Raw genomic sequence first — 19,563 nt, 5'->3', positions numbered from 1 at the left:
CAGACTGATGACACAAAAGGAAGGGCAAGTGACCTGAAACGAGAGGAGAGTTACTTTTCAAACTAAAACATGCACATCTCAAGACAGAAAAAACCAAGACAAGACATCCCTCACCGCGGTGTGACAGATTGTTCTGTGTTGTGTTTGTGTCTCCTCTCAATTGCTCTGTTTATTGCAGTTCTGAGTGTTGCTGGGTCAAGTTTGGTTTTGGAATTGGATTGCATTGTTATGGTATTGCTTTGTATTGTTTTGTTGGATTGATTAATAAAAATAAAAAAAATTAAAAAAAATTAATAAATTAAATAGATTTTTGAAAAATGAGAATCGATACTGAATCGTACAACGTGAGAATGCCGATTTGAATTAAAATCGATTTTTTTTCCCCACACCCCTAATGTTTACACTGCAGCCCAAAGTGTCCTAAATCACATTTTTCTTTTAGATCAGATTTTTTCCATCTGACTGTTATACTGCAAGTCAAATGGGATTTTTTTATCAGACTCCAGTGTAAACACGAATGTGGCCCCAAAGTGGCCCCAATGTTGCCTCGAAGCGTTGCCTGCAGGAGCAAAGGTCACCACCTCTGTCCATGGTGTTGAGGCCACATGCGCACTTCGATAAAGTGAAAACAAAGGAAGTTGAGCGGCAGGAAGTTGCAACTACTACAAAATAAAATAAAAGTCGCAGCACCTTAAATAAGAGTGTTTTTTAAGTAAAAGTAAAGTAATATAACGTATGAATGGATGTATATAGTGTATTATATTTAGGAGGGTTGTCATCTTTTTATGGCTGTTAAGTAGAGGAGACATGGACATCAGCGTGGATCTACGTTAGCTTTATTTTTCAACTCACATGTAAACAAATGCACCACAGCGTCAATTACGGTCTTTTAACAATCGCTATTTCGTATTTATAAATTTATGTATCACCGTATTTTTCCGACTGTAAGGCGCATTTAAAATCCTTTCATTTTCTCAAAAAATCGACAGTGCGCCTTATGTACGGAATAATTCTAGTTGTGTTTACCGAACTCGAAGCAATTTTATTTGGTACATGGTGTAATGATAAGTGTGACCAGTAGATGGCAGTCACACATAAAAGATATGTGTAAAGTGCAAGATGACACCAGTAAACATTAAAACTTTAAATGTTCCATTGAGAATATAGAACATTACACACGGCACTCAAAAATCTGTCGAAATATTTTTAGTACGACTTTGGTAAGCTATGAAGCCGCACCGCCTGGTGGATTGTCGGCGCATTAAACATACGAGTATTATTATGGTGTGTGTATAAGGTAAGGTGTGGCGTTTATTTTCGCAATAAAATCCTGTAGAGGTTGCCCTCTAGTGGGTTCTGCGGACCACCACACGCTGCCACGTGAGCCCGGATTTCAGGGTACAACACTGTTTTATTTTCATAAGTCGTGCTAGGCTTCCGCTTTCCAGCAAATTGTCTTTTTTTCTCAGTTCGTCTCTCTCTCTCTCTGGCTCCCACTCCAACTGCCGTGTCTCGTCCCGGCTGCTGCTAATAAAGGCGACAGATAAGGCCCACCTGGGCCATCCACTCATCTGTCACTGTCTTCGAAGCCGGTCCTTGCACACCCCGTTCCGCGGCAGGCCCGCAGGCCACGCCCCCCTCCACAATTCCAAAACCAACTTTTCTTACCTTCTGGTACCTGCTGATGTGTATTTGAGATCTGCATACGTCCTGAAAATGTACGCGCGTCCGTCACCGGAGTCATAAGCTTCTTCTTCTACCTTCTTATGTGACATTCATCTTCCGCTGTTGCCATTTCTAATCTAAAGTAGTGTAAAGTTCTTACTTATATCTGTCAGTAGACTAGCTATCAAAGCGCTTAAAACTGGAGTGAGTTTACATAATTCACCCACGGAACTTTAGTTGTTATAAATCTGATGCCAAAAGATCAGATTTGAAGCACTTTGGAGCGTTTTGAGTGGCAACAAAAATCAGATCTGTGTCACTTGATGACAAATAAATTAGATGTGATGTGCAGTGTAAACGGGGCCTTGGTGCTAATTTAAACTAGGAATAGGGCGTGTTATCAGTAAGAAAACACGTTTTTAACACACCAAAAGCATACCATATTCTTACTGTACGTGGTTTACTTCATTCTGTCAGGCTCTTACATGACAGTTATTAGTTTCCTGTCCAGCGCTCTTATTTTTAGTTCCACTCCTTGTTTGCTTCTGTTCCTTTGGTCTGAGCGCTTGCTCTCTCCCCTGTCCTTGATTGGCAATAAAGGCACACCATGTCCCTGGTTGCCAATCAGGATGCTTCTAATGGATCATTTGCTTTGCTTGCTTTCAACTTCATACCCACGTTTGCTCGTTGTGCACTTCCCAGCTGCACATCTTAGTTATTCTGTATTACCTGCACGTTCCCCTAACAAAAAGGTTTTTTTTTCTGCACTTGCCTGACATCTCTGCGTCCTGGGGTCCAGACCAAAAACGCCACACTGAAACGTTACACATTTTACTAAATTGTCGTATGATGGCACCCGGTTAGAATAATTATGTATAAATTATCACACAACTTTTATGCTTAAGGGCCGTTGCTATAGTTATCAATTGTGTTGAAGTAGTACTTCTCTATCTGGGCAAAGAGACGACTTGCAAATCCAAAGATTGGAAGTCGTCTCGTGTCAGTGTCTGTGTCTAGGAACTGCCAAGGCCGAACACCACCGTGACGCAGAGACAGGGCGATATCACGACTGTCAGCACATTTGCATTTTTGTATAATCATAAATTGTGTCTAACTGGAGCTGTCGAGATTATCCCCTTCCTTCAGCGACTGCTTCAGTCATGTAACCAGGGACCTCCCAAATAAATAGAGTAAGCAAGTGGGCTAGACTTTAGAGCGTAGTTTGGATCTGTATCAAATAACATGTCTCTTCAATTGAGCAAAATTTTACTCTGTCTCTGCATGATTCCTTGCTTCTTGCCTGTTTAATAGATGTCATCAGTGTTTGAACCTGACACACCCCATAACGTAGGAGTAAATTCATATCCTCCTAGGCCAGGGGCCGGCAACCCGCGGCTCCGGAGCCGCACGCGGCTCTCTGATCACTCTGATGCGGCTCAGCTGCATACTTGCCGATCCCCCCCCGAGAGACTTCCAGATTTCAGTGCCTCTCGCAGAAAACTCCCGGGAATAATATTCTCCGATTTTCACCCTCACAATAATAATAAGGGCGTGCCATGATGGTACAGCATTTAGCGCCCTCTACAGCCTGTTTTAACAGCGTGCCGGCCCGGCCTCTTATCATAAGCATCTTCTGCTTGCACACGTAGGTGACAGCAAGGCATCTTTGGTCAACAGCCACACAGGTTACACTGACAGTGGCTATATAAAACAACTTTAAGACTCTTACTAATAATGCGCCACATTTTGAACCCACACCAAACAAGAATGACAAACACATTTCGGGAGAACATCTGCACCTTAACACAACATAAACACAACAGAACAAATACCCAGAATCCCATGCAGCCCTAACTCTTCCGGGCTACATTATACACTCCTGCTACCACCAAACCCCGCCCCCAACCCAACCCTGCTCCCTCACACATCACCCTCCCCCCACCTCCGTGCGTCGGTTGAGGTGGGCGGGGTTTGGTAGCGGGGGTGTATAATGTAGCCCGGAAGAGTTAGGGCTGCATGGGATTCTGGGTATTTGTTCTGTTGTGTTTATGTTGTGTTACGGTGCAGATGTTCTCCCGAAATGTGTTTGTCATTCTTGTTTGGTGTGGGTTCACAGTGTGGCGCATTTTTAGTAAGAGTTCTACCTGTGTGGTTGTTGACTAAGTATTCCTTGCTGTCACTTACGTGAGCAAGCAGAAGCCCCAAATAACGTGTAGTTGGGCTGGCACGCTGGTTGTAGTGGGTGCTAAATGCTGTATCATCACGGCACGTTCGAAAAAACAGTAGCCTTGTTATTCTTAGTCTGCCGGAAAAATCGGGAGGGTTGATAAGTATGACGCTGTCAAACGCCATTCATATAAAACTTGCGGGCCGCACTAACATTCAATTTTCATATTAAGGTGTAGGCCACGTGTCTGAGACCCTTGGTTTATACATAGCACAAAGCCTAGGCGGTATGTTAAATACAAAAATATACAAACTCTTTGCTGGTGTGTTTTTATGTTAACGCATTTTTCGGACCATAAGGCGTCCCGAATTATAAGGTGCATTGTCGATGAACGGGTCTGTTTACTACACAAAGCACACTGGATTACAAGTCGCACTAAAGGAGTCAATTTATAATTTTATTTTTCTACATTTAAAACACTTCTTTGGTCATTGACCGTCTCTTCGGGATGCGCCAGTTAGTGGGCGGTCTTATCTACGTGCCTCCACTTCGACTGCCTCTTCTCCCCGTCATCTGTGTTGTAGTTTTTAGCGCTTCCATAGCGAGTCTACTGACAGATATAAGCGAGAACTGTACGCTACTTTGTATTAGAACTGGCAAGAGTGGAGGAGGAGCTCATTGACTACAATGGCGAACGCGCGCGCATTTTCGGGACTCATGCAGATCCCAAATACACATCAGCAGGTACCAATAGGTAAGAAAAGTTGGTTTTTATTGCGAAACAAAACGCCAGATAATATGTCTCCAAATAGGTGCCATTTTGGGGTCCTTATACACACACCATAATAATACCTTATGTTGAAGCACAGTACGTCTGACTATGGTAGCTGTAATGCTCCGACAATCCATCAAGCGGCGTGGCTTTGTAGCTTACCAAAGTCAAACTAACGCATTTTGACAGATTTTTAAGCGCCGTGTGTAATGTTCTATTTTCTCAATTAGAGATGTCCGATAATATCGGGCTGCCGATATTATCGGCTGATAAATGCTTTAAAATGTAATATCGGAAATTATCGGTATCTGTTTCAAAAAGTACAATTTATGACTTTTTTTACGGACGTAGGGAGAAGTACATAGCGCCAATAAACCTTAAAGGCACGGCCCAATCACATAATATCTACGGCTTTTCACACACACAAGTGAATGCCATCCATACTTGGTCAAAAGCCATACAGGTCACACTGAGGGTGGCCGTATAAACAACTCTAACACTGTTACAAATATGCGCCACACTGTGAACCCACACCAAACAACAATGACAGACACATTTCGGGAGAACATCCGCACCGTAACACAACAAAAACACAACAGAACAAATACCCAGAATCCCATGCAGCCCTAACTCTTCCGGGCTGCAATATACACCCCCCAACCCCGCCCACCTCAACCGACGCACGGAGGTAGGGGAGGGGCGGGGCGGGGAAGAGTTAGTGCTGCATGGGATTCTGGGTATTTGTTCTGTTGTGTTTATGTTGTGTTACGGTGCGGATGCTCTCCCGAAATGTGTTTGTCATTCTTGTTTGGTGTGGCTTCACAGTGTGGCGCATATTTCTAACAGTGTTAAAGTTATTTATACGGCCACCGTCAGTGTAACCTGTATCGCTGTTGGCCAAGTATGTATTGCATTTACGTGTGTGTGCGTGCTGAAGAACATCCGCACCGTAAGGCAACAGAACAAATACCCAGAACCCCTTGCAGCACTAACTCTTCCGGGACGCTACAATATACTACCCCCCTACCCAATAACCCCGCCCACCTTAACCTCCTCATGCTCTCTCAGGGAGAGCATGTCCCAAATTCCAAGCTGTTGTTTTGAGGCATGTTAAAAAAAAATAATGCACTTTGTGACTTCAATAATAAATATGGCAGTGCCATGTTGGCATTTTTTTTCCATAACTTGAGTTGATTTATTTTGGAAAACCTTGTTACATTGTTTAAGGCATCACAACAAAATTAGGCATCATAATGTGTTAATTCCACGACTGTATATATCGGTATCGGTTGATATCGGAATCGGTAATTAAGAGTTGGGGAATATCGGATATCGGCAAAAAAGCCAGTATCGGACATCTCTATTCTCAATGAAATATTCAACGTTTTGGTCTTGCTTTGCTAGTATCGTTTACTGAACAGGCGTCAACCTGCAGTCCACACGTATCTCTTATCATTACACCATGCACCATATAAAATGTTTCTGAGGTAAGTAAGCACAACCAGAAGGCGCACTGTCCATTTTTGAGAAAGGATTTGAAGTGCGCCTTATAGTCCAAAAAAAAATACGATATGTTTACATACATTTTCACAAGAAAATCGAATGTGCTGACTTGGTCTATTGAGTCCATTTCTCCTCGGTTGGTATACGGAACTAACCATATTGTGCTCTTCCTCTGCGTGTTGGCCGGGGGCTACATAAGAAGTAACGTTATTAACAAGTGTTTGGCAGGGCTCCTTCAGGGACTTAAGGCAGACCTTCTTCTTCTCTTCTGCTCTTTTCACCTCATTGCAGCTCCTTTGAGATCATACCCAAGACAATAACGCTACATTGATGGCTGGATGGGTCCTTTTTCAAAGAGGAAGCTGCACTCCCTCACCTTAAAATCATCTGTTGCCATAGCGATTAGCACTGGAGGTGCATTAGCCGCTGAGGTCCTATTTGATTTGTATTTATTTCATTTTCTTTTGAACAAATGAGTCGATATAAGTCAGTGTTGCCTCTTTCTGAGCACACTATTTGTAGTAGAAATGAAGAAGTTGCACAAATACCGTATTTTCCGGACTATAAGGCGCACTTAAAATCCCTTTTTTCCTCTCAAAACTCGACAGTGCGCCTTATAACCCGGTGCGCCTAATGTACGGAATAATTCTGGTTTTGCTTGAAGCAATTTTATTTGGTACATGGTGTAATGATAAGTGTGACCAGTAGATGGCAGTCAATCATAAGAGCTACGTGTAGACGTAGCGACGAACCGTAGTTACTGGCAGGGGTTTTCTGAAGTGCTCCTGAGCCCATGTGGTGATATCCTTTACACACTGATGTGGCTTTTTGATGCCTGGGGGATCGAAGGTCCGTAATATCATCGCTTACATGCAGTGATTTCCCCAGATCCTTTTGATGATATTACGGACCGTGGACGGTGAAATCCCTAAATTCCTTGCAATAGCTGGTTGAGAAATGTTGTTCTTAAACTGTTCGACAAATTGCTCACGCTTTTGTTCACAAAGTGGTGACCCTCGCCCCGTCCTTGTTTGTGAATGACTGAAGCTGCTTTTATGCCCAATCGTGGCACCCACCTGTTCCCAATTAGCCTGTTCACCTGTGGGATGTTCCAAATTGTCATGTCTGTGTGATCATGTTTTGTTTTAGTCATGTTCGGTTTAGTTTTTTGGACTTTTTGTGCACTTTTGTTTGTTTGTCACCATAGCAACCATTAGTTTTCACCTGTCACGTCACGTACCTGTTTCACGTTCGGACTCACACACACCTGTCACCAATCATGTTATTTAAGCCTACCTTTGTTCATCACTCGTTCTGCCTGCATTGTCTTTGTGTCACACCGGCTTATGTCTCGTTCTGACCATGTAAGATTTCCTAGTCCATGCCATAGCTTCTGCTAGTTAGCAGCTTCTTGTGTTTTAGGCACGCTTGCCTTTTTTTTTTTTTGTATTTTTGTGTGGTAGTGAGTGATTTATGTTAAATAAGTCCAAGCCTACCTTCACGCTGTCGTCCGTATTTTTGCGTTGGAAGAACAACCCCGCAGCAAGCTGCAACCCCCCGTTGTGACACAAATAAGTGTTTGATGAGCATTCCTCAACTTTCTCAGTCTTTTTTGCCACTTGTGCCCGCTTTTTTGAAACATGTTGCAGGCATCAAATTCCAAATGAGCTAATATTTGCAAAAAATAACAAAGTTTACCAGTTCGAACATTAAATATCTTGTCTTTGCGGTCTATTCAACTGAATATAGGTGGAAAATGATTAGCAAATCATTGTATTCTGTTTGTATTTACGAGTTACACAACGTGCCAACTTCAGGAGGACTTTGAGTTGGATGCACAAACGCGGTACCGTGAGTATGCATGCAGCTGCGGCTTCCAAACATTTGATCGCCTGCACGTACGTGCGTGCCGCTATGTGCATGTCACGTACGTAACTTTGGGGAAATATATGTGCTGTATGAACTTTGGGGAGGTGAACGGTACTTTGGGCTGTGGGATTGAGTGTGTTGTGCAGGTGTCTGAGTTGTATTGGCGGGTTATATGGACGGGAGGGGGGAGTTGTTTGTTATGCGGGATTAATTTGTGGCATATTAAATATAAGCCTGGTTGTGTTGTGGCTAATAGAGTATATATATGTCTTGTGTTTATTTACTGTTTTAGTCATTCCCAGCTGAATATCAGGTCCCACCCGCCTCTCACAGCATCTTCCCTATCTGAATCGCTCCCACTGCCCTCTAGTCCTTCACTCTCACTTTCCTCATCCACAAATCTTTCATCCTCGCTCAAATTAATGGGGAAATCGTCGCTTTCTCGGTCCGAATCGCTCTCGCTGCCGGTGGCCATGATTGTAAACAATGTGCAGATGTGAGGAGCTCCACAACCTGTGACGTCACACTACTCGTCTGCTACTTCCGGTACAGGCAAGGCTTTTTTATCAGCGACCAAAAGTTGCGAACTTTATCGTCGATGTTCTCTGCTAAATCCTTTCAGCAAAAATATGGCAATATCGCGAAATGATCAAGTATGACACATAGAATGGACCTGCTATCCCCGTTTGAATAAGACAATCGCATTTCAGTAGGCCTTTAAACAACCGTGGTGTGTGATTGAAGTTTAATTAGTACTGGACAGCGCTTGTTCATGCATTTTTTCCTTAATTCCCCTTGTTTGTTTACTTTCTATTCTTTCCATTTCTATTCCAGCGAGTTGCAGTTGTTCAATAATCAGACAAAATGTCTGTCCAACAAGCTCAAAGTTGGCAGTCAGGTGCTGCCTTTTAACCAATCATTGAGGAGATTGAAGTTGGCCATACTCTCTTTACACACACTCTCTGGTCTTTCTGATCATGTGAGGACCCCTAGAGCGGTGTTTTTCAACAACTGTGCCGCGGCACACTAGTGTGCCGTGAGATACAGTCTGGTGTGCCGTGGGAGATCTAGTTTCACTTATTTGGGTTAAAAGTATTTTTTGCAAACCAGTAATTATAGTCTGCACATGATGTGTTGTTGTTGAGTGTCTGTGTTGTCTAGAGCTCAGCATAGTAACCGTGTAATACTCTTCCATATCAGTAGGTGGCAGCCGGTAGCTAATTGCGTTGTAGATGTCGGGAACAGCAGGAGGCAGGGTGCAGGTAAAAAGGTGTCTAATGCTTAAACCAAAAATAAACAAAAGGTGAATGCCCCTCAGAAAAGGCATTGAAGCTTAGGGAAGGCTATGCAGAACAAAAATAAAACTGAACTGGCTACAAAGTAAACAAAAACAGAATGCTGGACGACAGCAAAGACTTACAGTGGAGCAAAGACGGCGTCCACAAATTACATCCGAACATGACATGACAATCAACAATGTCCCCACAAAGAAGGATAAAAACAACTGAAATATTCTTGATTGCTGAAACAAAGTAGATGCGGGAAATATCGCTCAAGGAAGACATGAAACTGCTACAGGAAAATACCAAAAAAAGAGAAAAAGCCACCAAAATCAGAGCGCAAGATAAGAACTAAAACACTACACACAGGAAAACAGCATAAAACTCCAAATAAGTCAGGGCGTGATGTGACTGCCTTTTAACCAATCATTGAGGGGATTGAAGTTGGCCATACTCTCTTTACACACACTCTGGTCTTTCTGATTATGTGGGGGCCCCTAAAGGTTGTGGCTTTAAAGAAATGTGGTGTGTGATTGATGTTTAATAAGTACTGGACAGTACTTTTTCATGTATTTTTCCTTAATTCCCCTTCTTTGTTTACTTTTTATCCTCTCCATTTCTATTCCAGCTAGTTCATACTTGCCAACCTTGAGACCTCCGATTTCGGGAGGTGGGGGGTGGGGGGCGTGGTTGGGGGCGTGGTTAAGATATATATATATAAGAAATACTTGACTTTCAGTGAATTCTAGCTATATATATATATATATATATGTATATATATATATATATATATATATATATATAAATAAGAGAAATACTTGAATTTCAGTGTTCATTTATTTACACATATACACACATATAACACTCATCTACTCATTGTTGAGTTAAGGGTTGAATTGTCCATCCTCGTTCTATTCTCTGTCACTATTTCAGAACACACACATTATACAAATATACAATATAAAATCAATAAGAAAACGGGAGCTCTAATTTGGGAGTCTGAATTAGGATCAGAAGTTCCTATATAAACATTGCGCACTCACGTCGCCTTTTTGTATTGATTACTGCAGCTGTGCACTGGATTCATTCACAAATACAAACTACAACTCACAAACACTTTAGAGTTAGGCTCCACCATCAGAATGTGTACTTAAACTTATAAAGATCACATGGATATGATTCAGTGAGTTGATTCACCAAAACTAACCTGTTATACAGGAGGAAAAAGCACACAGGACGTTTCAATTGTTCACAGACTGGTTGTGCTCATCAGAATGACAAGACACTTCCGGTCTGCAGGTGATAGCATTCAATTGGGAAGAAACACCCTACTGCCCCCTACTGACCAATGTGAATACTGATAAATGTGTAATGACAGCTCCAAAAACGAATTCAAACCACAAAATAAAATAAATAAATCAACACAAAGATGCGACACATTATGGGTGGGTCACATATGCATGTACAGTAGATGGCAGTATTGTCCTGTTTAAAAGTGTCACAACATTGCTGTTTACGGCAGACGAACTGCTTTACGGTAGACGAAAACTTGACTGCTGTTGTTGTGTGTTGTTGCCGCGCTGGGAGGACGTTAATGAAACTGCCTAACAATAAACCCACATAAGAAACCAAGAACTCGCCCTCCATCATTAGCTGTTTATATTGTGAGAAAGCGGACGTGTGAACAGGCTGTTGACACGTCACTCAGGTCCGCCTGAATTTCGGGAGATTTTCGGGAGAACATTTGTCCCGGGAGGTTTTCGGGAGAGGCGCTGAATTTCGGGAGTCTCCCAGAAAATCCGGGAGGGTTGGCAAGTATGAGCTAGTTGCAGTTGTTTACTAATCCCACAAAATGTCCGTTGAACAAACTTTTTTTTTTGCTTACACAGGCTCTTTTTCTCTGCTGTCCCGATGACATCGCTCCATCTAACTCGTCTTGCTCTTCGACAAAGCCTAACCCGCCTTCGCATCTAAACCTACGTAGACGGAGGTACAGTCAACACAAACACACCTGGGATTGTGCAAATCGAATCTCTGGAAATGAACAAATTTGTCATATCAAATGGAGGGAAGGCCTGGCTGATGGTGGACTTTGTCTCTGTCTGTGTAAGTGGATTCCTCCTCAGCTTGGATAGTGGAACAGGAGAAGATGTGAGGATGTTTGCGGGTGTGTGTGTGTGTGTCAGCCCTCTGCGATGTAATAACCCAGAGACGTCAGTGGCTCTGATGGCCACATATATAAAAGTCCTCTCTCACACACACACACCTGAGGGACTCATGTCTACTGGCAGCCTTAACAGAGTCAACAGGTTTAATGAGGATTTGTTGGCGTGTGGTTATGTGCATGAACGTCATCTAACCCAGCACGTGGGAACCTTTTGGGAGTCCAAATCAAATGGCGGCATTCTCCTAATCAAGCGTCTCAGGGTAGATATTGTCCATCTTATCGCAGCTTCTCTCCAGGCGTCACAAAGTGTCATGTCTACGGTGAGGAGTAACACGAGTATAGATTATGCGCAAGTCTCTTGTATACGCTTTCAATTAGCAAACTAGCCATTTGTTACGTGACGTGTGACAGGCTTGTAATCAAAACGTCAGCAGGTTTTGTTTTTGCAATCAACATAATCATTAATTCTAATCATAGGAGAATAATCAATACAAACAACCACAAATAAATCCTTCATTTCCGTCACTGTCTGCGCTGCACTTGACATTATTTAACCCGTACTGTAAATTACATTCACTCTACAAATTGTAATGCGTTAAAAAAATAACATTGGACGTGTTTTGCTATTTAAATGATTTTTGGTTTGTTTGGTTTACTGCCAGCTACTGTAAGTTACTGTATTTTCCAGACTATATATATATAGACTATATAACTTAGACTTAGACTTCCTTTTTATTGTCATTCAAATTTGAACTTTACAGTACAGATAAGAACGAAATTTCATTTCATTAGCTCATGGTAGTGCAGGATAAAAAAGCAAAAAGGTGCATATATATATAAATAAATAAATAAATAAATAGGTTACTGTACAGATAAATATATTACACTTTTTCACATGCCTCCACGTTTATGGATGTATGTTGTATTGTCTTTTTTTATTCCAGCGAGTTAATCCATTTTGGGCATACTTGCCAACCTTGAGACCTCCGATTTCGTGTGGCACATTATGAGGCCTAAAATACCACAAAGGAGACCCCCGGACTGTTGAACAACTTAAGCTGTACTTCAAGCAAGAATGGGAAAGAATTCCACCTGAAAAGCTTCAAAAATGTGTCTCCTCAGTTCCCAAACGTTTACTAAGTGTTGTTAAAAGGAAAGACCATGTAACACAGTGGTAAAAATGCCCCTGTGCCAACTTTTTTGCAATGTGTTGCTGCCATTAAATTCTCAGGAACACTTCAGAAACCCACTGTCAGTAACTACAGTTGGACGCTACATCTGTAAGTGCGAGTTAAAACTCTACTATGCAAGGCGAAAACCATTTATCAACAACACCCAGAAACGCCGAAGGCTTCGCTGGGCCTGAGCTCATCTAAGATGGACTGATACAAAGTGGAAAAGTGTTCTGTGGTTCTGACGAGTCCACATTTCAAATTGTTTTTGGAAACTGTGGACGTCGTGTCCTCCGGACCAAAGAGGAAAAGAACCATCCGGATTGTTCTAGGCGCAAAGTTGAAAAGCCAACATCTGTGATGGTATGGGGGTGGATTAGTGCCCAAGACATGGGTAACTTACACATCTGTGAAGGCGCCATTAATGATGAAAGGTACATACAGGTTTTGGAGCAACATATGTTGCCATCCAAGCAACGTTACCATGGACGCCCCTGCTTATTTCAGCAAGACGATGCCAAGCCACGTGTTACATCAACGTGGCTTCATAGTAAAAGAGTGCGGGTACTAGACTGGCCTGCCTGTAGTCCAGACCTGTCTCCTGTAGAAAATGTGTGGCGCATTATGAAGCCTAAAATACCACAACGGAGACCCCCGGACTGTTGAACAACTTAAGCTGTACATCAAGCAAGAATGGGAAAGAATTCCACCTGAAAAGCTTCAAAAATGCGTCTCCTCAGTTCCCAAACGTTTACTGAGTGTTGTTAAAAGGAAAGGCCATGTAACACAGTGGTAAAAATGCCCTTGTGCCAACTTTTTTGCAATGTGTTGCTGCCATTAAATTCTAAGTTAAGGATTATTTGCAAAAAAAAAGAAGAAATTTCTCAGTGTGAACATTAAATATCTTGTCTTTGCAGTCTATTCAATTGAATATAAGTTGAAAAGGATTCGCAAATAATTGTATTCTGTTTTTATTTACCATTTACACAACGTGCCAACTTCACTATGGTTTTGTAAATCAATTTAGATGACAAAAATATAACAAAAACTAAAATACATTTTTGCCTAAAACTTCATTAAAAACTGCTGTCAAAATGAACACTGCTGTGATCTAAACAAGCAAAAAAAAAAAACTACAAAAAAAACATGCAAGCAAAATGTATAAAGGCCCATTCAACCCCACATACATGATTTTAATATTCAAGGCCTAGATTTATTATGTCATGAGGATTTCATAGCAACTCACGTGGACAAATTTAACATGTCGTTAGAAATACACTGTTTGTTTCAACACACCTCGGCTGCAAACTGGATCAACAACGCAGCTTGAGACACCATGGATGCAAATTGAAATAAATACAACCAAAACAAGTATTACACCACAATGCATGACTTGTCATACTAAAACCTTCTTACTCCAGACACCAGGCTCAGCCAAACAGCAAATATAAAGCAGCTATTAATGTGTCTAAATGGGTGCGTGTAAATCCGCTCCTTTGTCAGTGTGTTCTACTGATTATTTGTCTTTTTATTCAGTTAACTGGGGTCATACTACAAACCCCGTTTCCATATGAGTTGGGAAATTGTGTTAGATGTAAATATAAACGGAATACAATGATTTGCAAATCCTTTTCAACCCATATTCAATTGAATATGCTACAAAGACAACATATTTGATGTTCAAAGTCATAAACTTTATTTTTTTTTGTTGCAAATAATAATTAACTTAGAATTTCATGGCTGCAACACGTGCCAAAGTAGTTGGGAAAGGGCATGTTCACCACTGTGTTACATGGCCTTTCCTTTTAACAACACTCAGTAAACGTTTGGGAACTGAGGAGACACATTTTTGAAGCTTCTCAGGTGGAATTCTTTCCCATTCTTGCTTGATGTACAGCTTAAGTTGTTCAACAGTCCGGGGGTCTCCTTTGTGCTATATTAGGCTTCATAATGTGCCACACATTTTCAATGGGAGACAGGTCTGGACTACAGGCAGGCCAGTCTAGTACCCGCACTCTTTTACTATGAAGCCACGTTGATGTAACACGTGACTTGACATTGTCTTGCTGAAATAAGCAGGGGCGTCCATGGTAACGTTGCTTGGATGGCAACATATGTTGCTCCAAAACCTGTATGTACCTTTCAGCATTAATGGCGCCTTCACAGATGTGTAAGTTACCCATGTCTTGGGCACTAATACACCCCCATACCATCACAGACGCTGGCTTTTCAACTTTGCGCCTAGAACAATCCGGATGGTTCTTTTCCTCTTTGGTCCGGAGGACACGACGTTCACAGTTTCCAAAAACAATTTGAAACGTGGACTCGTCAGACCACAGAACACTTTTCCACTTTGTATCAGTCCATCTTAGATGAGCTCAGGCCCAGCGAAGCCGGCGGCATTTTTGGGTGTTGTTGATAAACGGTTTTCGCCTTGCATAGGAGAGTTTTAACTTGCACTTACAGATGTAGCGACCAACTGTAGTTCCTGACAGTGGGTTTCTGAAGTGTTCCTGAGCCCATGTGGTGATATCCTTTACACACTGATGTCGCTTGTTGATGCGGTTCAGCCTGAGGGATCGAAGGTCACGGGCTTAGCTGCTTACGTGCAGTGATTTCTCCAGATTCTCTGAACCCTTTGATATTACGGACCGTAGATGGGGAAATCCCTAAATTCCTTGCAATAGCTGGTTGAGAAAGGTTTTTCTTAAACTGTTCAACAATTTGCTCACGCATTTGTTGACAAAGTGGTGACCCTCGCCCCATCCTTGTTTGTGAATGACTGAGCATTTCATGGAATCTACTTTTATACCCAATCATGGCACCCACCTGTTCCCAATTTGCCTGTTCACCTGTGGGATGTTCCAAATAAGTGTTTGATGAGCATTCCTCAACTTTATCAGTATTTATTGCCACCTTTCCCAACTTCTTTGTCACGTGTTGCTGGCATCAAATTCTAAAGTTAATGATTATTTGCAAAAAAAAAAAAAAGTTTATGAGTTTGAACATCAAATATGTTGTCTTTGTAGCATATTCAACTGAATATGGGTTGAAAATGATTTGCAAATCATTGTATTCCGTTTATATTTACATCTAACACAATTTCCCAACTCATATGGAAACGGGGTTCGTATATATTGGCTGTATTGTTTGTCTTTTTAGTTTCACCCTTTTGAATGTCAATAAACCTGCTGACCATAGTCGTGACGTAAGAAAGGTGTTAAACATCAGACATGCACCCCTAACGGCACAATATGTGTGTCGCTTTTCCACATAAAAATATGTTTTCTTGTTGTTGATGGTGACATAAGGCACTAAAGCAGTAAAATGGGCTAAAGTTTCCTCCGTGGTTTCAGTGATTGGATTATGTGTGGACATGACACCACGTTGACCTGCTCTAACTTGATGGTGACGCTGGAGATCTCTCACGTCACGACACAGCCCACTGCCACGGTGACGTCATCGTCCACACAGTTGTATCCTTGCTTTGCCACATGGACGATGTTGCACTCCACTGCTCCTTCTGCTGCACACAGCCAGGCTCGTTACCTCAGGGAGTCCAGGCTCATTTACTCTCTCCCCCTCTTCTGTCTTATTTCTTTGTTTGTCTCTGTCACTCCTCTTCTTTCTTTTTTTTTGCCCAATCAATTTGGCACGGTCTGAAAGAGTTCAAAGAGGACATGTTGTAATGTTGTTCTCTTGCAGCTGGTAAAGGTCATAAATAACGTGAATAAGTAGTAAGGGAAGTTGCGTTATTGTACAAACCCCGTTTCCATATGAGTTGGGAAATCCATCCATCCATCCATCTTCTTCCGCTTATCCGAGGTCGGGTCGCGGGGGCAGCAGCCTAAGCAGGGAAGCCCAGACTTCCCTCTCCCAAGCCACTTCGTCCAGCTCCTCCCGGGGGATCCCGAGGCGTTCCCAGGCCAGCCGGGAGACATAGTCTTCCCAACGTGTCCTGGGTCTTCCCCGTGGCCTCTTACCGGTCGGACGTGCCCTAAACACCTCCCGAGGGAGGCGATCGGGTGGCATCCTGACCAGATGCCCGAACCACCTCATCTGGCTCCTCTCGATGTGGAGGAGCAGCGGCTTTACTTTGAGCTCCCCCCGGATGACAGAGCTTCTCACCCTATCTCTAAGGGAGAGCCCCGCCACCCGGCGGAGGAAACTCATTTCGGCCGCTTGTACCCGTGATCTTGTCCTTTCGGTCATAACCCAAAGCTCATGACCATAGGTGAGGATGGGAACGTAGATCGACCGGTAAATTGAGAGCTTTGCCTTCCGGCTCAGCTCCTTCTTCACCACAACGGATCGATACAGCGTCCGCATTACTGAAGATGCCGCACCGATCCGCCTGTCGATCTCACGATCCACTCTTCCCTCACTCGTGAACAAGACTCCGAGGTACTTGAACTCCTCCACTTGGGGCAAGATCTCCTCCCCAACCCGAAGATGGCATTCCACCCTTTTCCGGGCGAGAACCATGGACTCAGACTTGGAGGTGCTGATTCTCATCCCAGTCGCTTCACACTCGGCTGCGAACCGATCCAGCGAGAGCTGAAGATCCTGGCCAGATGAAGCCATCAGGACCACATCATCTGCAAAAAGCAGAGACCTAATCCTGCAGCCACCAAACCGGATCCCCTCAACGCCTTGACTCCACAGTTCCACGACCAGGACGAAAACCACACTGTTCCTCCTGAATCCGAGGTTCGACTATCCGGCGTAGCCTCCTCTCCAGTACACCTGAATAGACCTTACCGGGAAGGCTGAGGAGTGTGATCCCACGATAGTTAGAGCACACCCTCCGGTTCCCCTTCTTAAAGAGAGGAACCGCCACCCCGGTCTGCCAATCCAGAGGTACCACTCCTCTCTGAGCTGCCACCTTACCGTGGTAGAGGAGTTTGCATGTCCCAATGATCCTAGGAGCTATGTTGTCCGGGGGCTTTATGCCCCCTGGTAGGGTCTCCCAAGACAAACTGGTCCTAGGTGAGGGATCAGACAAAGAGCAGCTCGAAGACCTCCATGACGAATAAAAATAAAGGACCCAGATTTCCCTCGCCCGGACGCGGGTCACCGGGGCCCCCCTCTGGAGCCAGGCCCGGAGGTGGGGCACGATGGCGAGCGCCTGGTGGCCGGGCCTGTCCCCATGGGGCCCGGCCGGGCACAGCCCGAAGAGACAACGTGGGTCCCCCCCTCCAATGGGCTCACCACCCATAGCAGGGGCCATAGAGGTCGGGTGCAGTGTGAGCTGGGCGGAAGCCGAGGGCAGGGCACTTGGCGGTCCGATCCTCGGCTACAGAAGCTAGCTCTTGGGACGTGGAACGTCACCTCGCTGGGGGGGAAGGAGCCTGAGCTAGTGTGCGAGGTCGAGAAGTTCCAGCTAGATATAGTCGGACTCACTTCGACGCACAGCAAGGGCTCTGGAACCAGTTCTCGCGAGAGGGGCTGGACTCTCTTCCACTCTGGCGTTGCCGGCAATGAGAGGGGACGGGCTGGGGTGGCAATTCTTGTTGCCCCCCGGCTCAGAGCCTGCACGTTGGAGTTCAATTTGGTGGACGAGAGGGTAGCTTCCCTCCGCCTTCGGAGTTGGAAAATTGTGTTAGATGTAAATATAAACGGAATACAATGATTTGCAAATCATTTTCAACCCATATTCAGTTGAATGCACTACAAAGACAAGATATTTGATGTTCAAACTCATAAACTTTATTTTTTTTTTGCAAATAATAATTAACTTAGAATTTCATGGCTGCGACACGTGCCAAAGTAGTTGGGAAAGGGCATGTTCACCACTGTGTTACATGGTCTTTCCTTTTAACAACACTCAGTAAATATTTGGGAACTGAGGAGACACATTTTTTAAGCTTCTCAGGTGGAATTCTTTCCCATTCTTGCTTGATGTACAGCTTAAGTTGTTCAACAGTCCGGGGGTCTACGGTGTGGTATTTTAGGCTTCATAATGCGCCACACATTTTCAATGGGAGACAGGTCTGGACTACAGGCAGGCCAGTCTAGTACCTGCACTCTTTTACTACAAACTCACGCTGTTGTAACACGTGGCTTGGCATTGTCTTGCTGAAATAAGCAGGGGCGTCCATGGTAACGTTGCTTGGATGGCAACATATGTTGCTCCAAAACCTGTATGTACCTTTCAGCATTAATGGCACCTTCACAGATGTGTAAGTTACCCATGTCTTGGGCACAAATACACCCCCATACCATCACAGATGCTGGCTTTTCAACTCTGCGCCTATAACAATCCGGATGGTTCTTTTCCTCTTTGGTCCGGAGGACACGACGTCCACAGTTTCCAAAAACAATTTGAAATGTGGACTCGTCAGACCACAGAACACTTTTCCACTTTGTATCAGTCCATCTTAGATGAGCTCAGGCCCAGCGAAGCCGACGGCGTTTCTGGGTGTTGTTGATAAACGGTTTTCGCCTTGCATAGTAGAGTTTTAACTTGCACTTACAGATGTAGCGTCCAACTGTAGTTACTGACAGTGGGTTTCTGAAGTGTTCCTGAGCCCATGTGGTGATATCCTTTACACACTGATGTCGCTTGTTGATGCAGTACAGCCTGAGGGATCGAAGGTCACGGGCTTAGCTGCCCTCGTGCAGTGATTTCTTCAGATTCTCTGAACCCTTTGATATTACGGACCGTAGATGGTGAAATCCCTAAATTCCTTGCAATAGCTGGTTGAGAAAGGTTAAAATTCTAAAGTTAATGATTATTTGCAAAAAAAAAAAATGTTTATGAGTTTGAACATCAAATATGTTGTCTTTGTAGCATATTCAACTGAATATGGGTTGAAAATGATTTGCAAATCATTGTATTCCGTTTATATTTACATCTAACACAATTTCCCAACTCATATGGAAATGGGGTTTGTTCGTAACATACTGCAAGTGTCTCCGTGTGTGTCCCTTTTAGGGTTGTACGGTATAGTATAGTATCGCGGTAC

At 43.5% G+C, this 19,563-nt stretch overlaps 1 protein-coding gene across 1 annotated transcript in view; it reads left to right on the top strand.

Moving 5' to 3' along the window:
• pif1 (PIF1 5'-to-3' DNA helicase homolog (S. cerevisiae)) overlaps window positions 1-19,563 on the top strand; it is a 148,520-nt gene that overhangs the window by 11,495 nt on the left and 117,462 nt on the right. The window contains exon 2 of the mRNA XM_072912875.1: window positions 11,146-11,246. The gene's annotated coding sequence lies outside the window, so the exon portion shown is untranslated. The remainder of the gene's footprint in view (window positions 1-11,145; window positions 11,247-19,563) is intronic.

Source organism: Nerophis lumbriciformis, linkage group LG03 (genome assembly GCF_033978685.3).
Source record: "Nerophis lumbriciformis linkage group LG03, RoL_Nlum_v2.1, whole genome shotgun sequence".
Classification (NCBI taxonomy): domain Eukaryota; kingdom Metazoa; phylum Chordata; class Actinopteri; order Syngnathiformes; family Syngnathidae; genus Nerophis; species Nerophis lumbriciformis.
The sequence above is the reverse complement of the archived record's forward strand: the minus strand, read 5'-3'. Positions and strand labels throughout refer to the sequence as shown.